At 37.4% G+C, this 14,461-nt stretch overlaps 1 long non-coding RNA gene across 1 annotated transcript; it reads right to left on the reverse strand.

Moving 5' to 3' along the window:
* Positions 9,396 to 14,156, reverse strand: LOC110393016. Its single transcript, XR_002434740.1, has 3 exons — positions 14,079 to 14,156; positions 9,710 to 9,789; positions 9,396 to 9,508 (listed from the first exon to the last, which is right to left on the reverse strand). It is a non-coding gene; the product is annotated as an uncharacterized LOC110393016 (long non-coding RNA).

Here is a 14,461-nt window from a genome sequence, read left to right on the forward strand (position 1 = left end):
CCACCAGTAGCTGTCAGCTATAACAGTGGAGATTTGGAAAAAATACTAGAAATGTTTTATAAAGGATAGATTAATAGACAGATTTGCTAGGAAAAATACATTCTCTCCCTGATTTGATGTTTTGAAAAAAAAGTTTGAAAACACTGTGAGGAGTGACTGAGAGCTGAGTTTGAGCTGGGGGAGAAATTGCACTAGCTGACTTCTCAAGGTCCTTGAAATACTATTTCTGATTCACAGACAGGGAAAAATGTGTCCTGCCAGTGGAATGAAAGCTTAAAGTGTGAAGAAATTTACATAGGAGGGAAAGGATTTAAAGATTTGCAGAAGGATTAAAATTTGCTATGAGCTCCAGCATAGAAGTGGTGCTGTTAAGTGAAAACCTTTATACTGTTAAACTGCAGTTTTGTCCTTTAGAATAATACTATTTACCATTAAGAGAAATTGTCTTCCAGATCAGGGCAAAGGTCACTTTCATGGTGAGTTCGAATGAAGATATAGAGTTACCTCTGGATTTTCATTTGTTAGTTTATCTACCTGTTTCTCTACTTTCACTGGGATAATTTCTGTATAACTATTACATTGAAAAAGCATGCTTGAAAAGGTGATGGCAGCCCAGTAATCATGCACAGAGCAAGAACTCTGAGTTGGAAATGAGCAAAGAAATCTGAGCTGTGCACCAAGGAGAATAACACCAGATAGCACAATCATCTTTCATTACACACTTGGGCCCAAATTTGCAAAGTGGGCAGCAATTCTAGTTGCCTGCATTTCTATCACTTTGGACTGACCTAGATTTGAAAAAGGTAGGAGAGGGGAGGGAGGAGTGGAAATCCAGACCTTACAGTAAATCTCCTGGGATCAAACTTTTGCATTTCCAGCTCACAGCAATTTTGAATTGAACAACATAAAGCTGATGCACTGAAGAACAAAGCCACCAGATAATTAAAGTTACATTCTTTTAGCTGGCCTAGGAGTTGGTCTTCCACTGTGACTTCACTGGTTATGATATGAAAATAAATCCAAGGTCAGTACAGGAATAGATGACCCAACAGATTATATCATTAAACAACACCAGCATTCAAGGCAAAAATGCAAGTGAAAATAAGTTGACTACCAATACTCATGTCACCTTTGTCTTCCCAGTTCAAATGATTTTTTTCTCATTAACTTATATATAGTCATTTTACTGGGAAAACCTTCAACATGACATGAGAGCAAGGCTAAACTGCCTCCATAATAAGATACCTTCCTCCATGAGGCTCTTCTAAGATAAATCATGATGTCCTCAATTTAAAATCGTGCAAGATGAATCTAACTTATTGTATACCACAACTCAGAATTCAGAAATGTCCTCAAAGTATGCTAAAGCTTTAGACTTTCCACAAAAGGTCTATAGCATAATTTGAATACCAAAGTGCTAGTACACTTCTCTTACAGCCTTGCTGAATAGGAAATGTTAAGATCAGAGAACACAGCTGATGATGGCAGCCTTCTCACACTCTGTAACAAGTCTTGAGCAATTTACACAATTCAAAAGGAAAGCTCTTTAAAAAAATATATTCTTTCTCTCCTGGAGAATAATCTATTTTTTGTCAAAATCCCCAAACTTTTAACATTTGTTTTTCCCTTGCCCCAAATCAAGGCATTGCTCATAAGCTTTATGACATTTTTTGTAACAAAGGTATTGATTTTTGCCAGGGTAATCAGTGATTTTATTCATTTAAAAATATCATTTGTTGGAATATAATAGTCTACATAAAATAGTCTTGGTAATGTTGAGCACAAAAAATAATACTAAAAGGAATAGGACTAAGGCTAACCCTTCTCTTCCCCTTCTCCAGCTACTGTCAAGATTTGGGATCTTCATATTCTACTGTATTTCTTTAAGAGAAAGGATAAAAATAGCCCTAATGAGCAGCTCTGTAACTACAAACAGCAAGAATTTCAGTCTGGAAAGAAATGTCAGTGTTAAGATTTCGGTGGTTCTTATATACAACAGCAATTTAAGAACATATAGTGTAAAATGATGAAAGCTACCTTGACAGGGGTGCTTTTAAATCTGCAAGATTTATGGAAATATAAAATAAATATTTAGCATGTTGATTTTACATGCAAGAAGGAGTCAAATGCATGCTATTAGCAACATCTCCCCTCCCCCTCACACTTCTGTCTTCAACGCAGGGAAACACATCACACCACTGTGTACATTCTGTTATTCCTTTGTGCTTGGAGATGCTCATATAGATCATTATTTAAGAATAAATACATGAATATCTGTAATATTAATTGTGTGGCATAGAAGAGTTCAAATGGAATTGAAAGCCTATTCTCATCACCTGATATATTGTGTAGCATGCGACAATTTCAAATATTAAATAACACTGGAGATGAGAGAACAAATATTGTCAGTGAATAGGTATGGAGTTAATTGAAGGCTGCCCTATTGTTCTACTGCAGTAATCCAAAACACACCTGCAAGGGCTTCCTTCCTTTTTCAATTCACACATACAATTTGGGGGGAGGGAGGGATGGGAAGAAGGAAGTAAAATGAAGGGAAGGGAGGGAAGATGAAAATAAGGAAAGAACTTCGTTCTTTTCCCATCATATGAAAAGAGTTAAAGTAAAATGAATGTTGTAATATCAGTGGGGGAGGGGAAACAAGCTTAAGAGATTAAGTGCATAAATGGGAAGGAATTTAGCCACATGCCATTACAGTCAATAATAGAGTGTTGTGTGTTTTTTTTTCCTCCCCCAAACAAATATCACAAATAGAGCCAAACAGTAAGGGATAATTTGGGGTGGTAGTTCTGAAGTCCTCTATTCAATGTCAAGAGAATGCATGAACAGTGATGCATGCTATCTGGCTGAGAAAAGGGAATTCTAAAGTAGGCTTCGTTCTTCATGGCCAGACAATTTCTTTTTTGTGTTCTGCCAGAACTCTAATTGTAAAGGCCTTTTCAATCGCACCAATCAGCCATGTCTTTCAAGTTGGCTCCCCCCATTCTATTATTCAGCTGACAAGCTGTTATAAAAAGAGAGATTTTTTTCCACATAGGCAGAAGCTATACGAAGATAAGTGACGCCAGCTACATTTAAATTTTAAAACCAGATTCTTTCATAAAATTGTAGGATGCTGTCATTCACTTCTTATTTTATCAAGTGGAAACTGGCAACACTTTCTCTCCTTAAACAATAATGAAAGGAGATAAGCTAGTGAAATACCTCTGAGTAAGAGTACATACAGTGTCATAGGAAAATGACAGACTTTAGCCAGCCCAGAATAAAGAGACAGTAGAATACTTCATGCTGCATGGAAAAGAAATGACCACGCCATTTGAGAGAACTAGATAACACATCGTTTTATGATTAATAAAAAGCTGCAGCTTCTGAGATTGAAATTGTAGTCAAGTAATAGCACATATTTCACATCTGAAAACCAACCAAAAAACAAAACAAACAAAAAAAAAAACAACCCAACAAACACATGGAAGAAAAGTGGAACATGTTTATTTTCGTGGGGTGTAGTCATATCTTTTAATATTACAAAAAGGTAACAATTTCTGAACTCAGATCCTTCTCTTATCCTGAATTACTGAATGACTGATTTGATTTCAGTGGTCTTATTTGCAATAGGTTACAAGAAAGAGACAAAAAGCAAGCATAAAATGTCAGTTCAATTTATAGTTGTGCATGCAATATTCTTCCATACAGTATCCCTGGAATATGGAATGTGCAGAGAGGTCTGTGAGACTGAGCTCCAGGAGTGGACTCTTTTCAGTGACGTGCTGCAATAGAACAAGGGGCAGTGGGCAGAAACGTACTTGTCATAATATACAAACCAAAGGATTAGGGAGAGTTGAGTAGTTAAGAGGAAAACAAAAGTCTGAAAAACACCACAATTCACGTAGGCTTCTCCGAAAGTAATGCCTTCTGTTCATTTCCATGGAAACTACAACAGGTACAAAGAGCACAATAACGCTATTGGATAGAGCAAGTTGTCAGCTACAAAACACAGTTTTTTTACTGAAATGCACCACCCACATCCTCGCTGTGCTCACATCCACTGTTTGGTCTCCATGAATGTTGATGACTGTCAATGGGTGCCATTTTTTCTGCATGGAGGAATTTAATTCCACATCTTTGCTTCATACACGTTTCCATGTCACATGCCATTTTGTCAGACTGCTCCAGACAACTATCTATCACACGGCAACAAAATGTAATGGAATGTTGGTAGGAAGGTCCAACTTCTACTTCCAAACCACCAACATCCACCTCTGACATCAAGGACCAACACAATAAAACAGGAGGCGTTACTTTTAGAGTGATCACTGGATAATAGAGACCAAGTTCTCAAGGAGCAACTGATAAAGACTATATAGTAAGAAAAAATTTCTTTGGACAAATGCCCTCAATGTTTTCTTCTGCTTCTTTAATAAATAAATAAATAACGCATAGGGAAATCTAACAGTTTCAAGGACCTTAAAGTTTCAGTACCTCAGAGAAATAGCTCAGTTACAACATTCTCCAAACTTAATGCAGCAAACATTTTTAATTATGGTATGCAATAGCAGGAGTATGCCATCTCAAAGAAGAAAAACAAAGCTAAAGTAGACAAATCCCTTAAAAGTATAAGTGGACGAAACAAAAGGATTGCATTCCTGCATTTCCAGAGGTAGCTTGCTGAATGATGCTAAAGCCAAACAGAAAATAAATGATTCATCCAAGACTGTAAAGTAGGTCAGTGCAGACTCAAGAGCATAAGGTTCCTAGTGTGTCCTTTAACCATTAGACATTAATTCTTTGACAAAGCTGTCAGTATGCAATTAGCCAGAATACTCTTACTTGCTACTTGTTATTAAAGATTGGTTTCTAGTGTCTTCCTGAAATTCTCCTCCTTCATTTTATTCAAGCAGAATATATGTCTATCACATAAGCTGTTATCAGACTAGACAGAGAAATAGAAAATTGCATTCTATGGGTAAAGAACTCCATTCAGATACATCACAAATTTAGAAAACAGCCAGGCATGATTGATTGACTGGTTATTCATCTGAACCCACTAGGAAATGCAACATCACTTTATCAGCATGCTCTCATTTCAAGAGTGCTATGGCTGTTGGTTTAAGTGAGCTATTTTTCCTCGAGGTTTTTTTTTTCTTTTTTCTTCTTTTTTCTTTCTTTTTTTTTTTTTCCTTGGCGGAATTTTCTCCTACTGAGGCAGAGCCCCAGCAGAAATTAACCCGCAGGACTCCATGGCTCTATTCTGCTTCTCAGCCCTTACCAAAGGCCTGTTCACATGGTTTCTGGTTAACTTTGCATACAATTTTTACATGCATAGAACATCTGTCTCTCCCCCAAATGGGAGTGAAGAGTCCAGGCACCTGTTTGGACTTATGGATTTCATTAAATGAAGAAGGACCAAAAAAATTAATTGGTTCAGCATGTAAGTCTCTCCCAGCCCTTCTGGGACTAGAGACCCAGCTGATGTGATGTAAAGTAACAAAACCCATCAGCTCATAAACAATGAAAAGCTGACCGGTGAGAGGTGGTTTTTTCATTTGCCCATCCCACTCCACACTGCAGCATCAACTTCATGCCTGTCATGTTCTTTGGAGTTTTCAAGATGGTAAAGAATTTTTCTTTGGATGTCTAGCTTTATATATGTGTGGTGGTTTGAAATTCAGCATGTGCTGCTCCACATGAGGCAAAATCTTTATGGGAATTGCTGAAACATAAAGATATTGTAATAGACTGAATCTCATCACTGCAAGAGTTTGGAGGTGCAAGATATTTTATGTCAACTGACAGATGACAAACACAAAAAAATTCATACTTGTGAATAAAAAGAATCTGTTACAGAAGAGTATACCAGAAATCAGAATAAAGATATCAAAAGATGGAAAAAATGCTTAATGAACTCACTTTATACTTCATTAAAATTAAACTTCCATTTCTCTAATTGTTGCTCTCTGTGATCAACTTGCTAACATACACATAGCAAGGAAGCAAGGTAGGAAACAGCACTGTCGCATTTTCTGACACTTGTGTCCTATCCTATAATTTTTTTCTAAAGGCTCTAAGTAGGGATTCTTTGCATTTCTGCAGCTGAGACCCTCAGTGCAGCTTCACAATATGTTGGAGCCAAGTGGGAACCGCTGGAGCCAACTGAACACATTACAGAGTCATGGAAACATGTGGCACCTCCCTGTTAATAAATTCATACCTCATCTAAGAGGCTTCCTTCATGGCTTGGGAAACCATGGCTGCAATAGCTTCCAGACAGGCAGTTCCCAGCAACTCTTTCGTTTGTTAACGGAGAAAGAAGGAATTCATAGGAGTAGATGGGAAAACAAATATGATAAATTTTTGACTGCAGTGCTGTCAGACTGAAAGGGAGGTATACAGCTAGGAAAGGACAAGAAAGCTTGAAAGGATATGAGCCATCCATCAACAATGGATATGGAATAATCCATCCACTGTAGAAGCGATCAGTATAATTTGTTGTCTGCATGATAGGGAAATAATTCCCCAGATGCATTTAATCATGTAGGTATTTTGTTCTATTCACAAAAACATTCAATTGTTTTTAGAATCCCGCCTATGTCCTGCTATTGGCTTCAGCAGTGACTTTCACAAGAAAATCATGATTTGTGTGAAAAGATTTGTTAGCTGGTTGTGAACGCCATTGGGTAACCTTTGCTTATACTCTGGGAAAAAAAAAAAAAAGAAACGAGTGAAAGGTCAAGATCTGCCTTTTTACATTTATTTTGTATACATTATAGTTTTTCCTCATCCATTTCCTCTGACAGAGATTTTACGCTCTTTTTTTGACAGGCAAATCGATATTTTCATATAATCTCAACTGAATTAGATTCACATGACAGCCTTCTTAATGCTGACTAACAAGCATGCTAACCATACTGATGCATTTCAAGAAAGTGCATGTGACTGCTTTGTAGCCCAGTAGCATTAAGACAGAGCCACACATAGCATTATTTACTATGTTTTGGGCCCATTTTCTTCTTCACAGCCTATAAATACTGTGCCTGTCAAACCCTGGAAGCATAGTAGCATAGTATCTGGTTTTCCCTACAATGAGAAATTGAATGTCATTTGAAAGTTGTGTATTTTAATTAGCACTACTCTAGACACTACCAGGTAACTTAAAACTGCACAAAGTAATTGTAACCAAATTGTACTTCTTCCTGAATACAGACTAAGTTCCAGCTTTGCAGGAATACTCTACTGAAAAAAACAACCAGCAGAATGTTGAATCTGGCCCACTTCCTCTACCCCCTCCCCAGACCGTACTTTCTGGTTATACTTGTCCTTAGGGTTAATGCATCTATCTTTGACTACACACAGAGCTAAAAACTGTTTATAAACACGAAAAGGGAGCCAATGGGAGCCTTTCCCATTTAGGTCATGGCTGCAGAATTAAGCCAATGCTATGAACTTCTGAAAATCCCAACCTCAGAATAGCACGGGGAATGTTTTGATGAGTATCCCCAGTAATAACAGTATCCAATTAAAGCAAACAAATAATACTTAATAAAAAAATTACATCAGGCATGAGAAACAGCTGTGGCAGCAAATACTCTGTGGTTACTTGAGCAATAAGGAAGACTTAAGAAAAGCTTTAGGCACAAGATGTTCAGTATGTCATTTCTTCCTTTTTCTATAGGATTACTTGAATACAGTAAATAAAAGATTTCTCAATAGATCTCGTATATTTTGTGGGCATTTGAAAAAAATGCATTAATCTGTATAGCACCAGCTTCAATATAGTAATCTAGTGTTGATTTTTTTTCTGCACATGTATAAATAATTATATATATATGTATGAACAGTGAATGATATGGTTATGAAAGCTTTCAGTCAATCTATTTTCTTTTAATAAAATCCTACTCTAAACATATGGACATATATAAACACTATGAAAAGAAGAATTTCACAGTAATATGAATCTGTACCAAAACTCATTGAAAGGACTGTTTGGAAGTGCTGTACCCTGAGGCAGAGCAGCCTTCAGCAGCACCAGCATTCACCCATAACCAGAAAATTCCCAGTCAAATTAGGACTTGGCCTCCAACTTTGTATCACTACACGTGAATGCTTTAAGCAGTGAGAGCCAACAAGTCATCCTCCCACCATGTATATCTCAGAGAGCTAGGACAGGCTTTAAACATGCACCAAAGGGAAAGAAATACACAACTGACACTCAGGAATCCACAGATAGTTGCAGAGCCTGCCCAAGAAGTGTTTTTATTTTTAAGGCATGTTAATATATGCTGAGAGGTGATTTTGTATCTCAAGTTTTGACTTGTGAAAACTTTGAAGTTGAAACAGATTTTATTAAAGAGGAGAGATTAAAATAGACAAAAAAAATAAGAAACATTATTCTAATCAAATATCACATTCTTCCACCACCAAGGAATAAATATAGTATGAGCATCCAAGCTGCTTTAGCTATCTTCTGCACAGTAATGATAACCTTGATTAACATACTTGTAGATTACACTCCGAAGGTGACTGCATCAAATAAATATTCTCTATATCTTTATCTCTGCATCATCTGGAGTCATATTATACATAACAGTGTAAAAATGACAATAACATGCTATGTTGCCAGGGCTGGATTGTAGTGAAGGACTATAATGTGAAAAAGTTTTCAAAAATTAAATCCATTCACTGCTCAAGTAGGTATTGTATTGGACTTGGCAAGAGTTTTCATTTAAGAGGATTGTAACAAACAAATGTAGTTTCCAGTAAAGTATGCTGATATACCAAAGGCAGGAAAATAACCTCACTTTAGTTGAAATGAGTGCTTTGATTTGTTGAACCAGACAGACATGTGTCATGTATTTGACTTCAGTCTGCCAATTTACAGTGACAAGATGCTCTGTGGAAACTGCTGGTAGGATACCTCATGTCCATGACCTCTCCTGCAGATTGACCTTGGCTGGTTTGTATTTCCTATGACACATCACACAATTGCTCTCTTAAGGCTCATCAGCAGATAGTACAATATCTCTTGAGCCTCTTTTCACCTACCCATATACCCATTTCATATACCCATTTTCTCATTTCATTTACCCATTACTCTCCTTTTTCTGTGCCCTAATATAGGAAAACTCTTGCCCATGTCAGAAACAGAATGAAACTCCAAACCTCACATATGATAAAGCATGCAAGTCATTTCTTTTACATATGTTCCCAGCCTTCTTTATACAGCAGCAATATGGGGCAACATGCACTGTTCATTTCTTTCTTCCTTGGAAGAGTTGTACCTTGCTTGGCAATACAAACACAAAGGGAATTCTTTTCCTGAATTACAAAGTTAGCGACACAGTAACTTCATCAAGCATCTTATTCAGAAAATGTTTCAATAGCCAAAACAAACATGGATTTGAAGATATTTCACACAGCATTTACCAGCAACTGTTAGGGCCTCAGGAAACTGCTGCTGCATTCAGTTAAGGGCTGCTGCTTGTTGTTTTTCCATCTACAAAGAATTTGCAGTAATATTCTACTTCAGTACTGCAGTGATGTAGTTACGTGGTGTGGAAATATTAGATGAGCTACTACGCAGATAGTATATATATTATACCTCTTTGAAAGATAACCTTTCTAAGGCTTGTTGTGGATAAAATAGGAGGAAAAAAATATGCCACTTGATAGAAATAAATTTAAAAAGTCAACTTACTGTGATTCTCCAGCTTGCTTTCCTTTATAAGGAGTTTGTGTCCTAATCACCTTTTCAGGTCAGTATTGGGGATCATATACCTAAAAAAAGCGATGTTTGACTTGGAGTTTAGTACTCATTGCTTTGAGACATCACATTAATGCTAATTGGAAAGTCTTTTTTATCAGAGAAAAACAAGTTTTGTTTTCAAGATTTTATTTTAAAGGCTTAATAAAAATAAAAACCTCACTATTCCCTTTTAAATCTCTCTCAAACTTTCCTCCTTTCTTCATTTTCTTTAATTTTTCTTTCTTCACCTTTATTTTGATCTTGAACAAAGATTTGATCCATTAAACTGCACTTTTAATAGTATGCATAAAATTAAGCAGCTTATCCTCAGTAACACTCCAAGTTTCTGTAGTGCACCATACAACTTGTGCCTAAATTTCACCGCCCACGTATAGTGGGAATCATACATACACACACACACACCATAGCATTGTTAGAAATATTCTTTTTTTAAAAGAATAGTTCTGTGCAGCTTTAGAAAAGCCTTTTTCTTTTAGAAAAAAAACTTCAAGTAATTCAGTTGTATGATTCAGATGGCTTTTTATTCATTCAGAACAAGCAATACACCGTAATACTTAAGAAAATCCATATTTCCTTCAGAGGCAAACTGTCATTGGAATATATATAAATTAAATACATGGTTGATAAGAACAATGAGAAGAATTTTAAATACATTAATACTAAGTACCTGGAGAACTGACAAAAAGAACTTTGCAGACACTCACATTACCAAAGCTCTTTCAAACTTGCACATTTTGCTCAGAACAATGAAGCATGAATACGATTGCTTAGTTTTGTTGCATTTGATGGCTTTTCAGATCCATGCTAAGAAATAAAGTGTTAGGACTTCACAGTTAGCTGATCTTGCTCCCACTTGTGTTTAAAGGTCTCAGACAGACCAGCAGGTTGGCAATACAGAAATAGCTGGGTTATAGGTATCAGCCTTCCTCAGCAAGGTAGAATGAGGGGTTGGATTCTGTATGGATAGGGGACATTCAGAAAGGAAAAAGAATAAGAGGTACAATGTGAGGATCTTTCATCACTTCAAATCGAAAAAAGATAAAAAGTTCAGACTGAACTTTTTAGTTTTTCTTTGCCCTCTTTTTCTCTTTTATGCAAGACTAGAAGGAAAAATTCAACAACCCTTTTCTCCCAGGAAATGTTAAGTCAGCATAAATTCACTGCTATTTCAAGGTTAGGTTCTCTCAGGCTTTGTGCACAAAAAAAAAAATACGTATCTATATTTTCCTAAGACTTTACTTCACTGAAGAACTGAATGCTTTGGACTGTTAGTGGTATAAGAATACTCATGATTTTCCTTATGCATTGAAGGAAAACTCCCATCTGGAGGGTATGAAATTATAAAACATACAAGTCTCTCATCTTTCATTGATTTCTTACCAAGATCTTTTCAATAAATAAGTAAATAAACAAAATTAATTCCATTATTTACCTTCAGTGAGGTCCACACTTGGAAGTCCTAATAGGGATGATCAAGCTCTCTAAATATAACAAACAACCTGATTTTATGCATTTCACACCCATTTATTTAAAATGTTGACTTACAGCTACATTGTACTTCCTGTTACCCTTACTAGCTTTCTATCTCCATTTTCTTTTAGTGATGAGGCATTCTGAAAAATATTGAAGGATTTGCAAAGAAAAAAAATAGGAATCTTCATCTAAATATTTCTAGTGTCAGTGTCCTTTTATCATAGTTTAATGCCAGCAGTCAGCTAATCATCACACTGCTGCTCTCACACCTCAGCAGGTTGGGGTTAGAAAATATTTCTACTATTTCTATAGAACTCTTTGGAAAATGAATGGAAATTCATAGTCTTCAAATGATAGCATGATGCCATGGCGTTAGCAGCTTCTCCATTACCAGGAAATTTCTCCAGCATCTGAATGCTGTGAACTTTTGCTGTGTCTGCACAAACATGCTAAAACCACTTTGTTAAAAAAAATAAAATTAAAATCAAGCTGCATTTACCATGTTAGTTGTTATCACTACCTTCCTTATTCTGTTTTTCCATGATAACTTTTTCCCCTTTCAGATTTAAAAGGTGCCATTTTAAAAGCAATATATCTGGTTCAACATAGCAAAATGCAAGGTTTTGCATTTGGGTTGGAATAATCCCTCATACGTATGCAGACAGGGAGAAGAACTCCTTGAGACTAACCCTGTGGAGAAGGACCTGGGGGTCCTGCTGGATGAAAAACTGAACATGAGCCAGCAGTGTGCTCTTGCAGCTTGGAAGGCCAGTGGTATCCTGGGCTCCATCAGAGGAGGTGTGGTCAGCAGGGAGAGGGAGGTGGTTGTCCCTCTCTACCCCACCCTCACCAGCCCCCATCTGGAGTACCGTGTCTAAGTCTGGGGCCCCCAGTACAGGAAAGATGTGGAGCTGTCGGAGAGAGTCCAGAGGAGCCATGAAGATGATCAGAGGGCTGGAGCACCTCCCCTGTGAAGACAGGCTGAGGGAGCTGAGCTCGATCAGCCTGGACAAGAGGAGGCTGCAAGGTGATCTCATTGCAGCCTTCCAGTATTTAAAAAGGGATTATAAAAAGAAGGGCAATCAACTTTTTACTCAGGTAGATAGTGATCGGACAAGGAGGAATGGCTTTAAAATCAAGGAGGGAAGGCTGAGATTGGATATCGGGGAAGTTCTTTACTGAGAGATTGGTGAGGTGCTGGAACAGGCTTCCCAGAGAGGCTGTGGATGTCTGTTCTGTAGTCAGTACTTTATAGTAAGATTTTAACTGTAGTACCTTGTCAAATAGAGACTTGAATGCTACTGAGGAATAGGAGAAGATAAGCATTTAGGTGACACATGATTACATGGATTAAAGGCTAGTTCTTTAACTCCTTTAACTTGAGTTGTGCCGCCAAAACTCTAATAGCCTAAGGAATTTAGCCTTCTGATTCCCAAAATGAGAGACTGCAACATGAAGCCACAATGTTGTCATAGGCATGGGAAAAAAAAGCATTGTTGTGGGACTTGGCCACAGAGCGGAGTCATGAGTCCAACAGTGCTGCTGGCAGAAAGGTAAAAGGGCTGGAGGGAAAAATGAACAGGATAAATATTTTAAAAGCCTGCCTATATACACCAAGAGCTGATATTCTCAAGTAAGCTACTCTGATTAAGCTGCAGCTTGTTTTAGTGCAAGCTGCTCTGTCTCCTAACACAGAAGTCAAGCTGACTGTTGGCCCAACATAATTTTACAGGGTTAAATATTATAGGACACAATGAGATAGAGGCTTTAGTTACAGGTTTTTTTTTTTAGCTGTACTTCAAATGCCAGCACTAACATGGACTGTCCCATCAGCCAGCATACAACAGGATTTTATATTGAGTTAGTTTCTATGCGCTTCTAAAGTAAACCAGTGGGAGGCAAAATAGAAAAAAAATAAAGTCAGAACTGCTTTCACGCCATTGTTGAATGGGATAAGATTAGATTTTACATATATACATAAATGAAAGTTCTCAATCATGGCTAACAGCGTTATTTCCAAGTTATTTCTAGAAATTCAGGCATCAGTCCTGAATTCCAGTCTGGAAAAAGAACTGTCATGTGGAATAGTATAACTCAGAATTTAAGTTCCCTGTACAATCTTAAAGACATCACACATTTTTGTAGGTGAAGGTCTATCTTTAAATGCAATCAAAATCTTTTTTTTAACTAGACAAGTATCATACATATTCAAAAGCCTCAGTTTTAACATTACATGTAATTGACGTTACAGAAATCTGTTTCCATTGGCATGACATCAGAGATTGTCAGGTTGGGAAATCAAGAGGATGAGCTCTACACTTGCCAACTTATGCTATTTAACTACGTTGAAAATTTGTCTTAACAAATCCAAGCAACACCGCTCCTCCCCTCGCCCCATCGTGATCTCTAGAAAGAGAAGTAAAGGCTTCTGGCTCACACCTGTCTGCTATGTAAGAGCAGGTAGCTATTGCTAAAAATTTTTTTTTTTATGGTTTATAATCCTGTATCTTGCACTCCGCTTTAGATACAACAGCTAAGCCAAAAGATTGTGGGAAGAGGCATACTGCCAGTTGAAATAGTTGCATAATCTTCAACCTTCTTCCAAGGGGTAGAAAATTAGAGGAAGTTAGAGACCCTTGTCTAAGAAGTTCAGCTTCATGACACTCCTCATCACTATATCTTATGGGATTTCTGATGAACTTAGTGACAGAACAGCACTGTTAAAGTAGCAAAACCTCAGAGAAAATGAACATAGCTGGCTATCAGTTCCTGTGGTTTCTAAGAAGAACACTTGTGATACCAAGACTGAAGGTTAAGATGCACGTACCAAATGCTTCATATCCTGTGATCTGGGCTCCATAGTCTACAGCTATAACCAGTTCAGAAGGGACAAGAGGCTTTCTTGCCACTATTAAACACTGTTTACAGAAATGACAGAAGTGTTCATACATGGCACCCTGCTCCGCAGCTCATTTCCAAAAAGAATCTAATCATGGCTCCTCTTCCTTGCCATCTCCCACTAACCTATAGGCAGTACATTCTTTCCATCACAAATCACAGACTTCTTAGAATAAACTGTCCTGTTCCTTTTCCCAGCACAAACTAGTTCAGCCCAGGCTCTCACTTGCACACAAGAAACTGGACAGTTTTCTCTGACCCAGCCCCTGCCCAGGGAGGCAGAGAACAGGTATAAATTTGCCTCATAACTAC

This window comes from Numida meleagris, chromosome 2 (assembly GCF_002078875.1).
Source record: "Numida meleagris isolate 19003 breed g44 Domestic line chromosome 2, NumMel1.0, whole genome shotgun sequence".
Taxonomy (NCBI): Eukaryota; Metazoa; Chordata; class Aves; order Galliformes; family Numididae; genus Numida; species Numida meleagris.